At 59.3% G+C, this 15000-nt stretch overlaps 1 non-coding gene across 1 annotated transcript; it reads right to left on the bottom strand.

Moving 5' to 3' along the window:
- Window positions 1-2326: 2326 nt before the first annotated feature.
- Window positions 2327-2445, bottom strand: LOC131864080 (5S ribosomal RNA). The gene has a single exon (XR_009362971.1). It is a non-coding gene; the product is annotated as a 5S ribosomal RNA (ribosomal RNA).
- Window positions 2446-15000: the final 12555 nt, after the last annotated feature.

Below are 15000 nucleotides of genomic sequence, written 5' to 3'. Positions count from 1 at the left end.
CCAGGGCGGGCTCAAGATGGCACCAGCATTCCCTTTTTCTCACTATCTTTCAAAACGGAAATTTTAAAATCTCGTTTTTTTTTTGCCTTTTATGGAAATTAGTGAAGGCATCGCATCAAAGGTGCGCACCTCGCTGCCCACCTTGGTGTGCTCCGAGGTGCCCACCACGGTGCGCAACGCCGGTGCGAACCCGGGAGCGCCCCGATGTGTGCTCCAAGGTGCGGCGTGCACGAAGTCGGACCCCGGTTTGCCCCGGGTGCGCACCTCGCGTGCACCTTGGTGCGCACACCTTGGCTGGGTTGCGCGGCCTGGTGGGCACCATGGTGCGCACCAAGGAGCGCTCCGAAGTGTGCTCCAAGGTGCGGCGTGCACGAAGTCGGAGCCCGGTTTGCCCCGGGTACGCACCTCGCGTGCACCTTCGCCGGGGTGGGCACCTCGGCTGGGTTGCGCGCCCTGGTGCGCACCAAGGAGCGCTCCGAAGTGTGCTCCAAGGTGCGGCGTGCACGAAGTCGGAGCCCGGTTTGCCCCGGGTGCGCACCTTCGCCGCGGTGCGCACCATGGCGTGCACGAAGTCGGAGCCCGGTTTGCCCCGGGTGCGCACCTCGCGTGCACCTTCGGCGGGGTTGCGCGCCCTGGTGGGCACCATGGTGCGCACCAAGGAGCGCTCCGAAGTGTGCTCCAAGGTGCGGCGTGCACGAAGTCGGAGCCCGGTTTGCCCCGGGTGCGCACCTCGCGTGCACCTTCGGCGGGGTTGCGCGCCCTGGTGGGCACCATGGTGCGCACCAAGGAGCGCTCCGAAGTGTGCTCCAAGGTGCGGCGTGCACGAAGTCGGAGCCCGGTTTGCCCCGGGTGCGCACCTCGCGTGCACCTTCGCCGCGGTGGGCACCATGGCGTGCACGAAGTCGGAGCCCGGTTTGCCCCGGGTGCGCACCTCGCGTGCACCTTCGCCGGGGTGGGCACCTCGGCTGGGTTGCGCGCCCTGGTGCGCACCAAGGAGCGCTCCGAAGTGTGCTCCAAGGTGCGGCGTGCACGAAGTCGGAGCCCGGTTTGCCCCGGGTGCGCACCTCGCGTGCACCTTCGCCAGGGTGGGCACCTCGGTGCGCACACCTTCTCAATGTTTTCTTGCCTTTTCTGGAAATTGGTGAAGGCAGCGCATCAAAGGTGCGCACCTCGGTGTGCTCCGAGGTGCGAACCCGAGAGCGCTCCGAGGTGCCCACGAAGTCGAAAGTCGGGTTAATTGCATTGTTTTCCCCGGGTGCGCTCCGAGGTGCGCAACATCGGCGCGCACCAAGGAGGGCTCCGAAGTGTGCTCCAAGGTGCGCACGATGGCGTGCACCTCTGGTGCGCACGATTCGGAGCTCGGTTTGACCGGGGTGCGCACACCTTGGCTGGGTTGCGCACCTTTTGTGCGCTCCAAGGTGCGCACGAAGTCGGAGCTCGGTTTGCCCCGGGTGCGCACCTTCGCCAGGGTGCGCACCTTGATGCGCACGCCTTGGCTGGGCTGCGCACCTTGGTGGGCGCCATGGTGCGCACCTTTCGTGCGCTCCAAGGTGCGCACGAAGTCGGAGCTCGGTTTGCCCCGGGTGCGCACCTTGGTGGGCGCCATGGTGCACTCCGAGGTGCCCAAGATTGGTGCGCACCAAGGAGCGCTCCGAAGTGCGCTCCAAGGTGCGCGCGAAGTCGAAAGTTGGGTTAATTGTCCGGTTTGCCTCGGGTGCGCACCTTGCGTGCACCTTCGCCAGGGTGGGCGCCTTGGTGCGCACACCTTGGCTGGGCTGCGCACACCTTGGCACCCGCGTTTCCTTCATTTTAAATTTTTTTTTTTTACAATCTCTCAAGTGGGAAATTCTATAATCTCAACTTTTTTTGCCTTTTCAGGAAACTTTTGAATGGAGCGCATCATTGGTGCGCTCCGAAGTGTGCTCCAAAGCTCTCTCCAGCTGCGTGCACCTGCCCCGGCCGCGCACCCGGCCCCGCCCAGCTTCGCTCACCTGTCCCGGGCGTCTGGTGCGGAACCTTAGAGTAAGAAACATCACCGTGCACCTTGGCCAACGTGCGCGACTCGACCGAGCGCGCACTGGCCGAGGTGCACACCGATTTCACCTGGGTGCGCGCGCAGCACCTCGGGCGCACCGGGGTGCGCGCACAACGCCCGGGTTGCACCGTGGCCTGTGTGCTCGGGGCGCCTCGGGTGCGCGCTCGGTGTCGCCCCCGCGCGCGCGGTAGTGCGGGCAGCGCACCCCGGCCCGGCCCGGCCCCGACGAGAACGCAAACGGGCAAAAGGTTTATTCAAATAGCATTGCGACGCCCGGCGAAAAACTAAAAAAGGGTGCAACACCGGGACTTCCCGGGAGGTCACCCATCCCAGTACTACTCCGGCCCAAGCGCGCTTAACTGCGGAGTTCTGATGGGATCCGGTGCACTAACGCTGGTATGATCGCACCCGTTATGAGCTTGTCGCAGTGTGTACTTAGCAAACCGCGACCCACGTGCGAATCCACCCCGGCCACCCACCCCCGTCGAGGTGCACACCCTCCCTCGCGAAGTGCGCCCCGTTCGCCAAGTGTGAGCCCTGCCCGGGTGCGCGCACCTTGCTAGGGCGTCGGGTGTGCACCCGGCCCGGCCTACGTGCGTGCACCTGGAGGGGGCGTCGTGTGCGTGCAGTGTCCCGTCTGCAACGCGGTGCCCACACACCACCTCGGGCGCAACGACCTGCGCTCACATGTGGGCCGAGTGCACCTTGGTGCATGTTCGGGGCGCCTCGGGTGCACGCTCGATCTTGCCCCGGTGCACCAAGGCGCTCGGTTTGCCCCGGGTGCGCACTTGGTGCAAGGTGGGCACCCAAAATAGGGATCAAGCACCAAAACACAAGTTTCGGGATGCAAAATGGGACCCAAGGACCACAAATGCGTTCCAAGACCCATGATGGGTCCACGAGAACAAAAATGTGTTCCGAGACTTAATAAACAAATATTGGGTTTTAGGAGAAGAAACATGCTCTGATGCCCAAAACGAGAATCGACCCCGAAAAGGCCACAGGCCAAAAGTGGGATGCGAGACAAAAAAAAATGGGACCCGAGGACCAAAATTGGGTTCCCAGGTCGAAGACAGGGCAACCGGACAAGAAACGACCTCTAAGGCTCGAAATGAGTCCCGACGACTAAAACTTGACAAGAAGCACCCATCAGGCACCCAACTCGACACCCATGGGATGCCGACCCACCCGGGCTTCCACCTAGCACACCTTGGCACCCACCCACCCTCGCACCCAACCTCGCACCCAACTTAGCACCTTTGAACCCACATTGGCACTCACCCTGACCCTGGCACCTTGGAACCCACATTGGCACTCACCTTGACCCTGGCACCCACCTTTGCACTCACCTTGGGACCCACCCTGGCTCCCACCTCGGCACCCACCCAGACACCCACCTTGGTTCCTTGGCACCCACCTTGGATCCTTGGCACCCACCCCGACACCCACCTTGGCACGCAACTTGGCTACTTGCCACCCACCTTGGCTCCTTGACGCCCACCCCGACAACCACCCCGTGACCTACCCTGGCTAGGGTTGGTGCACACCCACCCTGGTGCCCACCTTGGCACCCACCCTATGACCCACCTTGGCACGCACCTTAGTACCCACCCCGTTACCCACCCTAGGACCCACCCCGTGACCCACCTTGGCCAGGGTGGGTGCACCCACCCTGGTGCCCACCTTGGCACCCACCCATCCTAGCACCCAGCCTGTGACCGGGCTTGGAACCCAACCTTGCACCCGCACCCGTCTTGGCCAGTGTGGGTGCGCACCCATCCTGGCACCCACGTTGTGACACACCCTTTAACCCACGCACCCTAGCACCCACGTTGGCACCCACCTTGGAACCCAACCTAGCAACTTGGCACCCACCCCGTGACCCACCTTGGCATCCACCATAGCAGTCGCCGACTTGGCACCCACCTCGGCACCCACCTTGACACTTGTGGACCCACCTTGCCACTCACCCTAGCATCGACCCATCCTAGCACCCACCCTGGCACCTTTGCACCCTAGCACTCACCCATCCTAGCACCTAACCTGTGACCCACCTTGACACTCACCCTCGCACCCACCTTGGAACCCAACCTAGCACCCACCCACCCTGACACCAACCCTAGCACCTACCCACCCTTGCACCCACCCTGTGACCCATCTTGGCACCCACCCATCCTACCACTCAACCTATCACCCACCTTCTCACCCACCTTGGCATCCACCTTAGCACCCACCCACACTGGCACCTTGGCACCCACCTCGGGCAAGGTGGGTGCACACCCACCCTGGCACCCAATTTAGAACCCACCGAGCATGTTACCCACCTTGGCACCCACATTGCAGCCCACCCTAGTACCCACCCTATGACCCACATTGGCATCCACACCCTAGCACCCAGGCACCTCGACACCCGCCTTGACACCCACCCTAGCACTGAACCTGTGACCCACCTTGGAACTCACCCTAGAACCCACCCACCCTGTGAACCACCTTGGCATCCACCTTAGCACCCACCCACCTTGGCACCCACTCTAGCACTCACCCATCCTAACACCCAACTTGTTACCCACCTTGGCACCCGCCCTCGCGTCCACCTTGAAACCCACCCTAGCACCCACCCACGCAGGAGCCCACCTTGGCACCCAACCTAACACCCACGCATCCTGGCACCCAACTTGTGACCCACCTTGGAACCCACCCTAGTACCCACCTTTGAACCCACTATATCACCAACCCACCTTGGCACCCACCCTATGACCCTCTTTGGAATCCACCCTAGCACGCACCCACCCTGGCACCCACCATGGAGCGCACCCTAGCACCCACCCACCTCGGCACGCACCTCAACACCCACCTTGGTGTGCGCACTGCGCCAACCTCTCAAAGACCCTATGTGGTGCGCTCCAAAGTGTACACCTTTGGTGCGCTCCAAGGTGCGCACCTTTGGTGCACACCGAGGTGCACACCAAAGTGTGCACCGAGGTGAGCACCAAAGTGCACTCCAGGGTGCACACCAAGGCGTGCACCTTTGGTGCGGTCAATGCAAACGAATTCGGAAGTTGGGGTCGATGTCCTAATCGCTGCTGCAGACTACACGTATGAGAATCGGACAAATAGCTTTATATAGGGGAGGTGTTGCGTTTGATGGGTCGACTCCCCTGGTTGTGTGCACTGCACCAACTTCAAAGACCCTGTCTTGTTTAAGAAGTCAAAAGTTGGGGTGGATGTCCTAATCATTGCTGCAGTCTACGCATGTATGAGAATCAGACAAATAGCTTATATAGGGGAGGTGTTGCATTCGGTGGGTTGACTCCCCTGGTTGTGCGCACTGCGCCAACCTCAAAGACCCCGCATAGCAGAAGAAGTCGGAAGTCGGATTTTGGTGAGCACCAAGGCGTGCACCTTTGGTGCGGTCAACGCAGACGAATTCAGAAGTTGGGGTGGATGTCCTAATCGTTGTTGCAGGCTACACATGTATGAGAATCAGACAAATAGCTTATATAGGGGAGGTGTTGGGTTTGATGGGTCAACTCCCTTGGTTGTGCGCATTACGCCAACCTCAAAGACCTTGTTTTCGTTAAGAAGTCAAAAGTTGGGGTCAATGTCCTAATGGCTCCTGCAGGCTACACATGTATGAGAATCGGACAAATAGCTTATATAGGGGAGGTGTTGGGTTTGATGGGTCGACTCCCCTGGTTGTGCGCATTACGTCAACCTCAAAGACCTTGTTTTCGTTAAGAAGTCAAAAGTTGGGGTCGATGTCCTAATTGCTCCTGTAGACTACACATGTATGAGAATCAGACAAATAGCTTATATAGGGGAGGTGTTGGGTTTGATGGGTTGACTCCCCTAGTTGTTCGCATTACACCAACCTCAAAGACCTTGTTTTCGTTTAGAAGCCGAAAGTTGGGGTCGATGTCCTAATTGCTCCTGCAGGCTACGCATGTATGAGAATCAGACAAATAGCTTATATAGGGGAGGTGTTGGGTTTGATGGGTCGACTCCCCTGGTTGTGCGCATTGCGCCAACCTCAAAGACCCTGCATTGCGGATGAAGTCGAAAGTCAGAGTTTGGTGTGCTACAAGGTGTGGTCGAAGGTGCTCACCTAGGTGTGCACCTTTGGAGCACAGGAAAAGTGCCCTCCAAAAGTGCGCACCTTTGGAGTGCACAAAAGTGCCCTCCAAAAGTGCGCACCTTTGGAGCGCAGAAAAGTGCCCTCCAAAAAGTGCCCTCCAAAAGTGCGCACCTTTGGAGCGCAGAAAAGTGCCCTCCAAAAAGTGCCCTCCAAAAGTGCGCACCTTTGGAGCGCAGAAAAGTGCCCTCCAAAAAGTGCCCTCCAAAAGTGCGCACCTTTGGAGCGCAGAAAAGTGCCCTCCAAAAAGTGCCCTCCAAAAGTGCGCACCTTTGGAGCGCAGAAAAGTGCCCTCCAAAAAGTGCCCTCCAAAAGTGCGCACCTTTGGAGCGCAGAAAAGTGCCCTCCAAAAAGTGCCCTCCAAAAGTGCGCACCTTTGGAGCGCAGAAAAGTGCCCTCCAAAAAGTGCCCTCCAAAAGTGCGCACCTTTGGAGCGCAGAAAAGTGCCCTCCAAAAAGTGCCCTCCAAAAGTGCGCACCTTTGGAGCGCAGAAAAGTGCCCTCCAAAAAGTGCCCTCCAAAAGTGCGCACCTTTGGAGCGCAGAAAAGTGCCCTCCAAAAAGTGCCCTCCAAAAGTGCGCACCTTTGGAGCGCAGAAAAGTGCCCTCCAAAAAGTGCCCTCCAAAAGTGCGCACCTTTGGAGCGCAGAAAAGTGCCCTCCAAAAGTGCGCACCTTTGGAGCGCACAAAAGTGCCCTCCAAAAGTGCGCACTTTTGGTGCGCACCAAGGCGCTGGTTCGGTCGTTGCAGGCGAGTTCGGAAGTTGGGGTCGATGTCCTGAGCGGAGGTGCAAACTACACAGGTGTCGGAATCGGACAAATAGCTTATATAGGGGAGGTGTATGCTTCGATGGGTCGACTCCCCAGGTTGAGCGCACCGCGCCAACCTCAAAGACCCTACGGTATGGATGAAGTCGGAAGTTGGGTCCGATGACCGATTCGATTAGTAGGTATGCTCATGAGGTCGGAATTTGGGTCCGATGACCTGCCATGTGCAGGAAGGCGAATGTTGACACTGTGCGTTGCAAGGTGCACACCAAGGCGCTGGTGCGGTCTTTTTAGTCGAGTTCGGAAGTTGGGGTCGATGTCCTGATCGGAGGTGCAAGCTACACAGGTGTGGGAATCGGACAAATAGCTTATATAGGGGAGGTGTATGCTTCGTTGGGTCGACTCCCCGGGTTGAGCGCACCGCGCCAACCTCAAAGACCCTACGGTATGGATGAAGTCGGAAGTTGGGTCCGATGACCGATTCGATATGTAGGCATACTCGCGAGGTCGGAATTTGGGTCCGATGACCTGCCACGTGCAGGAAGGCGAATGTTGGCACTGTGCGTTGCAAGGTGCGCACCAAGGCGCTGGTTCGGTCGTTGGAGGCGAGTTCGGAAGTTGGGGTCGATGTCTTGATCGGAGGTGCAAACTACACAGGTGTGGGAATCGGACAAATAGCTTATATAGGGGAGGTGTATGCTTCGTTGGGTCGACTCCCCGGGTTGAGCGCACCGCGCCAACCTCAAAGACCCTACGGTATGGATGAAGTCGGAAGTTGGGTCCGATGACCGATTCGATATGTAGGCATACTCGCGAGGTCGGAATTTGGGTCCGATGACCTGCCATGTGCAGGAAGGCGAATGTTGGGACTGTGCGTCGCAAGGTGCGCACCAAGGCGCTGGTGCCGTCGTTGCAGTCGAGTTCGGAAGTTGGGGTCGATGTCCTGGTCAGAGGTGCAAACTACACAGGTGTGGGAATCGGACAAATAGCTTATATAGGGGAGGTGTATGCTTCGATGGGTCGACTCCCTGGGTTGAGCGCACCGCGCCAACCTCAAAGACCCTACAGTATGGATGAAGTCGGAAGTTGGGTCCGATGACCGATTCGATACGTAGGCATATTGGCGAGGTCTGAATTTGTGTCCGATGACCTGCCATGCGCAGGAAGGCGGAATTTGGGTCCGATGACCGAGTTGATGGCGTGCCATGCGCAGAAAGGCGGAATTTGGGTCCGATGACCGAGTTGATGTTGATGGCCCGCCATGCACAGGAAGGCGGAATTTGGGTCCGATGACCGATTTGAAGGCGTGCCATACGCAAAAAGGCGGAGTTTGGGTCCGATGACCGAGTTGATATTGATGGCCCGCCATGCGCAGGAAGGCGGAATTTGGGTCCGATGACCTGACATACGCATGGAGTCCGACTCGGGGGCCGATGTTCGATTCGATGACTTGCATTGTGGGTAAAGTCGGAAGTTGTGGTCTTTGACCCGATTCGATGACCAGACTTCGGCTGCTTGAGAATCGGACAAATAACTTATATAGGGGAGGTAGTGTTCTCGAGCATCCTCCCCCCGTGCCCGTTTATGTCGATTGATGCTGGTGCTCGACTGGTTGGAGCGCTCGGATGCAAAAATCTTGCACCAGGATTTATCGATTGTGATGGACACGGCAAGTCTCCTGATTGCTATGCAGGAGCTCATCGTGAATCTCTATGCGGCCTTGGTATGGACTCGACCTGCGGAATGGTTCGGCAATGGTAGTCGCTCCAACACGTCCTTGCAATGGCCACAGAGGTGATTCGACTAGAGCTCCAGTCTAGCTTTTGGGTTGCTTGGCGGACTGGTATAGCCGCGATCGAGTTCCGGCCATGAACGTTTTAGATAGCTCTTGGGCTTTCTGGGACGGAAGTCGGAAGTTTGGGCTGTTGTCCGATTTGATGACCATTCTTCGGATGTGTGAGAATCGGACAAATAACTTATATAGGGGACTGTGTTGTCTCACGCAGCCCCCTCCGTGCCCCTCTATCTCGACCGATGTTGGTGCTTGAAAGGGTTGGGATCGCTCGGATTTATAAACGTGCACCACCATTTGTCGAGTGTGAGGGACGCGGCAGGTCTCCTAAATGCTATGCGGGCGCTCTCTGAGAATCTCTATCCGGCCTCGACACAGACTAGTCTTGCTGAATGGTTTGGCACTGGTAGTCGATCCAACACGTCGTTGTTGTGGCCGCCTAGGCGATTCGATTCGAGCCCCCGTCTAGCTTTTGGGTTGCTTGGCGGATTTTGCCCTATCCGCAAGTGAGCTCGGTCCCTAAACGTTCGAGAAACCCGATTGCTATGCGCCGACTCTCTTTCTTGCGAGCCTCCATCTAGCTTTTGGGTCTCTACGGAACGGAAGTCGGAATCTGGGACCGTTGTTTGATTCGACGAGGCAGACTACGGTTGTGCGAGAATCGGACAAATAACTTATATAGGGGAGGTGTTGACTGGAGCATTCTCCCCCGTGCCCCTCTAACTCGACCAATGCTGGCGCTCGAACGGTGGTAGCGCTCGGATTTTCATTGAGCGCCAGCATTGGTCGATTTAGAGGGGCATGCGAGATTCCCGAATGCTATGCGAGGGCTCTAACGGAAATGTCTATTGGTTTCGGTATGGATGCAATTGCGAGTGGTTCGGCAAAGGTAGTCGTTCCGATGCGTCCATGTCGTGGCCAAATCGATAATTCGATTTGAGCCCTCGTATAGCATTTGGGTCTCTCGATGTGATTCCGCATTCCAGTCCCTTTGGGCACTGCTTGAGCCGCATCCCAGGGGGTTCCCTTCCCAATAATCTGCCTCGCAACCCGATTGCTATGCGGTGAGGCTCCTCGGCCGCCTCGGAACTATCTGTGTATCAGACGCATCGCGGGATAAGGGGTTGGCAACGGTAGTCGCCCCAAGCGCGTCCGATGCTTGGACCATTCCGAGGCGGCCCTGAAGCCTCTTCCGTCTAGCCGTTGGGTCCTTCTCGCCGCATCCCTCGCCTCGCACCCCGATTGCTATGCGGTGAGGCTCCTCGGCCGCCTCGGAACTATCTGTGTATCGGACGCGTCGCGGGATAAGGGGTTGTCACTGGTAGTCGCCCCAAGCGCGTCCGATGCTTGGACCATTCCGAGGCGGCCCTGAAGCCTCTTCCGTCTAGCCGTTGGGTCCTTCTCGCCGCATCCCTCGCCTCGCACCCCGATTGCTATGCGGTGAGGCTCCTCGGCCGCCTCGGAACTATCTGTGTATCGGACGCGTCGCGGGATAAGGGGTTGTCATTGGTAGTCGCCCCAAGCGCGTCCGATGCTTGGACCATTCCGAGGCGGCCCTGAAGCCTCTTCCGTCTAGCCGTTGGGTCCTTCTCGCCGCATCCCTCGCCTCGCACCCCGATTGCTATGCGGTGAGGCTCCTCGGCCGCCTCGGAACTATCTGTGTATCGGACGCGTCGCGGGATAAGGGGTTGTCACTGGTAGTCGCCCCAAGCGCGTCCGATGCTTGGACCATTCCGAGGCGGCCCTGAAGCCTCTTCCGTCTAGCCGTTGGGTCCTTCTCGCCGCATCCCTCGCCTCGCACCCCGATTGCTATGCGGTGAGGCTCCTCGGCCGCCTCGGAACTATCTGTGTATCGGACGCGTCGCGGGATAAGGGGTTGTCACTGGTAGTCGCCCCAAGCGCGTTCGATGCTTGGACCATTCCGAGGCGGCCCTGAAGCCTCTTCCGTCTAGCCGTTGGGTCCTTCTCGCCGCATCCCTCGCCTCGCACCCCGATTGCTATGCGGTGAGGCTCCTCGGCCGCCTTGGAACTATCTGTGTATCGGACGCGTCGCGGGATAAGGGGTTGTCACTGGTAGTCGCCCCAAGCGCGTCCGATGCTTGGACCATTCCGAGGCGGACCCGAAGCCTCTTCCGTCTAGCCGTTGGGTCCTTCTCGCCGCATCCTTCGCCTCGCACCCCGATTGCTATGCGGTGAGGCTCCTCGGCCGCCTCGGAACTATCTGTGTATCGGACGCGTCGCGGGATAAGGGGTTGTCACTGGTAGTCGCCCCAAGCGCGTCCGATGCTTGGACCATTCCGAGGCGGACCCGAAGCCTCTTCCGTCTAGCCGTTGGGTCCTTCTCGCCGCATCCCTCGCCTCGCACCCCGATTGCTATGCGGTGAGGCTCCTCGGCCGCCTTGGAACTATCTGTGTATCGGACGCGTCGCGGGATAAGGGGTTGTCACTGGTAGTCGCCCCAAGCGCGTCCGATGCTTGGACCATTCCGAGGCGGACCCGAAGCCTCTTCCGTCTAGCCGTTGGGTCCTTCTCGCCGCATCCCTCGCCTCGCACCCCGATTGCTATGCGGTGAGGCTCCTCGGCCGCCTTGGAACTATCTGTGTATCGGACGCGTCGCGGGATAAGGGGTTGTCACTGGTAGTCGCCCCAAGCGCGTCCGATGCTTGGACCATTCCGAGGCGGACCCGAAGCCTCTTCCGTCTAGCCGTTGGGTCCTTCTCGCCGCATCCCTCGCCTCGCACCCCGATTGCTATGCGGTGAGGCTCCTCGGCCGCCTTGGAACTATCTGTGTATCGGACGCGTCGCGGGATAAGGGGTTGTCACTGGTAGTCGCCCCAAGCGCGTCCGATGCTTGGACCATTCCGAGGCGGCCCCGAAGCCTCTTCCGTGTAGCCGTTGGGTCGTTCTCGCCGCATCCCTCGCCTCGCACACCCGATTGCTATGCGGTGAGGCTCCTCGGCCGCCTTGGAACTATCTGTGTATCGGACGCGTCGTGGGATAAGGGGTTGTCACTGGTAGTCGCCCCAAGCGCGTCCGATGCTTGGACCATTCCGAGGCGGCCCCGAAGCCTCTTCCGTGTAGCCGTTGGGTCCTTCTCGCCGCATCCCTCGCCTCGCACCCCGATTGCTATGCGGTGAGGCTCCTCGGCCGCCTTGGAACTATCTGTGTATCGGACGCGTCGCGGGATAAGGGGTTGTCACTGGTAGTCGCCCCAAGCGCGTCCGATGCTTGGACCATTCCGAGGCGGACCTGAAGCCTCTTCCCTCTAGCCGTTGGGGCTTTCTCGCCGCATCCCTCGCCTCGCACCCTGATTGCTATGCTGTGAGGCTCCTCGGCCGCCTTGGAACTATCTGTGTATCGGACGCATCGCGGGATAAATCGGACGCATCGCGGGATAAGGGGTTGGCAGTGGTAGTCGCCCCCAAGCGCATCCGATGCTTGGACATTCCGAGGCGGCCCTGCAGCCTCTTCCGTCTAGCCGTTGGGGCCATCTCGCCGCATCCCCCACCTCGCACCACGATTGCTATGCGGTGAGGCTCCTTGGCCGCCTCGGAACTATCTGTGTATCGGACGCATCGCGGGATAAGGGGTTGTCACTGGTAGTCGCCCCAAGCGCGTCCGATGCTTGGACTATTCCGAGGCGGCCCTGCAGCCTCTTCCGTCTAGCCGTTGGGGCCATCTCGCTGCATCCCCCACCTCCTCGGCCGCCTCGGAACTATCTGTGTATCGGACGCATCGCGGGATAAGGGGTTTGGCAGGTGGTAGTCGCCCCAAGCGCGTCCGATGCTTGGACTATTCCGAGGCAGCCCTGCAGCCTCTTCCGTCTAGCCTTTGGGGCCATCTCGCCGCATCCCTCGCCTCGCACCCCGATTGCATGCGGTGAGGCTCCTCGGCCGCCTGGGAACTATCTTCGTATCGGACGCATCGCGGGATAAGGGGTTGTCACTGGTAGGTCGCCCCAAGCGCGTCCGATGCTGGGACTATTCCGAGGCGGGCCCTGTGGCCTCTTCCGTCTAGCCGTTGGGGCCATCTCGGCCGCATCCCCACCTCGCACCCCGATTGCTATGCGGTGAGGCTCTTCGGCCGCCTTGGAACTATCTTCGTATCGGACGCATCGCGGGATAAGGGGTTGTCACTGGTAGTGGCCCCAAGCGCGTCCGATGCTTGGACTATTCCGAGGCGGCCCTGCAGCCTCTTCCGTCTAGCCGTTGGGGCCATCTCGCCGCATCCCCCACCTCGCACCCGATTGCTATGCGGTGAGGCTCCTCGGCCGCCTTGGAACTATCTTCGTATCGGACGCATCGCGGGATAAGGGGTTGTCACTGGTAGTCGCCCCAAGCGCGGTCCGATGCTTGGACTATTCCGACGCGGCCCTGTGGCCTCTTCCGTCTAGCCGTTGGGGCCATCTCGCCGCATCCCCCACCTCGCACCCCGATTGCTATGCGGTGAGGGCTCCTCGGCCCGCCTTGGAACCATCTTCGTATCGGACGCATCGCGGGATAGGGGGCTGTCACTGGTAGTCGCACCCAAAGCGTGTCCGATGCTTGGACCATTCCTAGGCGGCCCTGAAGCCTCTTCCGTCTAGCCGTTGGGGCCTTCCCGCCCCATCCCTCGCCTCGCACCCCCGATTGCTATGCGGTGAGGCTCCTCGGCCGCCTTGGAACCATCTGTGTATCGGACGCATCGCGGGATATGGGGTTGGCACTGGCAGTCGCCCCAAGCCGCGTCCGATGCTTGGACCATTCCGAGGTGGCCCTGAAGCCTCTTCCGTCTAGCCGTTGGGGCCTTCCCGCCCCATCCCTCGCCTCGCACCCCGATTGATATGCGGTGAGGCTCCTCGGCCGCCTTGGAACTATCTGTGTATCGGACGCATCGTGGGATAAGGGGTTGGCACTGGTAGTCGTCCCAATCGCATCCGATGCTTGGACCATTCCGAGGCGGCCCTGCAGCCTCTTCCGTTTAGCCGTCGGGGCCTTCCCGCCGCATCCCTCGCCTCGCATCCCGATTCCTATGCGGTGAGTCTTCTCGGCCGCCGCGGAACTATACCTGTTATTGCTACTGCATCCTTCGGCTGGTAACCTCCTCTGCCGCCTTGGAACGTTCTCTTTGTCGGACGCGTCGCGGGATAAGGGGTTGGCACTGGTAGTCGCCCCAAGCGCGCCCGATGCATAGACCGCTCTGAGTCGACCTTGCTTTCAGCCTCTCACATGCATAGACCTCTCTGAGTCGACCCTGCAGCCTCTCACGTTTAGCCTTTGGAATCTCGCCTCACAACATGATTGCTATCCTTGATGCATCCCTTGCCTCGAGCCCTGATTGCTTTCTTGGCTGCATCCCTCCTCTCCTCACAGCCCGGTTGTCATCACTGCTTCATCCGTCGCTTCATGCATTCTGGCTGCTGGGCCCTTCCCACCGCACACCTCGATTGCTATCTCTTCTGCATCACACACCCCGATTGCTATCTCTGCTACATCCCTCGGCTCTCACTTCTGCATCCTTCGCCTCACACCTCGATTGCTATCAATGCTGCATCCGTAACCTCACACCCCGATTGCTATGCGGGGAGGCTCCTTGGCCGCCTTGGAAATTTCTGTGTGTCGGACGCACCGCGGGATAAGGGGTTGGCACTGGTAGTCGCCCCAAGTGCGCCCGATTCTTAGACCGCTTCGAGGTGACCTCGTAGCCTCTTTCGTCCAGGCTTCCTGCCTTCAACGCCCTTTTTACACCTCGATTGCTATGCGCGGGCTCGTTGGCGTCTATCACCTCTCTGCGAAGAGTGGCACGATGATTGTTGGGGTAAATCGTAGCAGTCCGATCTCTGGCCTTGGGCCATTGTGAGGGCTGATCGATTTCCTGTGCGCATCTCGTGTTCGCCCAGTAACAGACTCGACGACTTGTAATCGGTCTTGTTCCCGATTGTTCCTGGAGGTAGTCTTCGGAACTCTTGGATTTGACCTGTCACTCGAACTGTCCTCTTCCGAGGATGCTTGTGTGTGTGTGCTTGTGCCATTTCCTTGGCGGTATTAACGAGATATTAAAGAGCGGAGTGAGCGCCTCGCCCAGCTATGTTTGGGGCTCTCACTCCCTTACCCGGTGTGCGACCGCTTTGCACGTAGGTTGCGGAGCATCGCGACTCTTTCGATGTTTGGCGGTTGTCTTCCGGTGATGCGTTGGTCCCGAAGTGCACGTTACTAGCATTTCTGCCATTGTTCTCGATCTTTGGCACGTTCCTTCGTTGCAATTGGATATATATCTCCGTTTATACGCGCAGGCTTC

The sequence above is a fragment of the Cryptomeria japonica genome, unplaced genomic scaffold (genome assembly GCF_030272615.1).
Source record: "Cryptomeria japonica unplaced genomic scaffold, Sugi_1.0 HiC_scaffold_76, whole genome shotgun sequence".
In the NCBI taxonomy this organism is placed as follows: Eukaryota; Viridiplantae; Streptophyta; class Pinopsida; order Cupressales; family Cupressaceae; genus Cryptomeria; species Cryptomeria japonica.
This window is presented reverse-complemented; position numbering and strand designations above follow the sequence as displayed.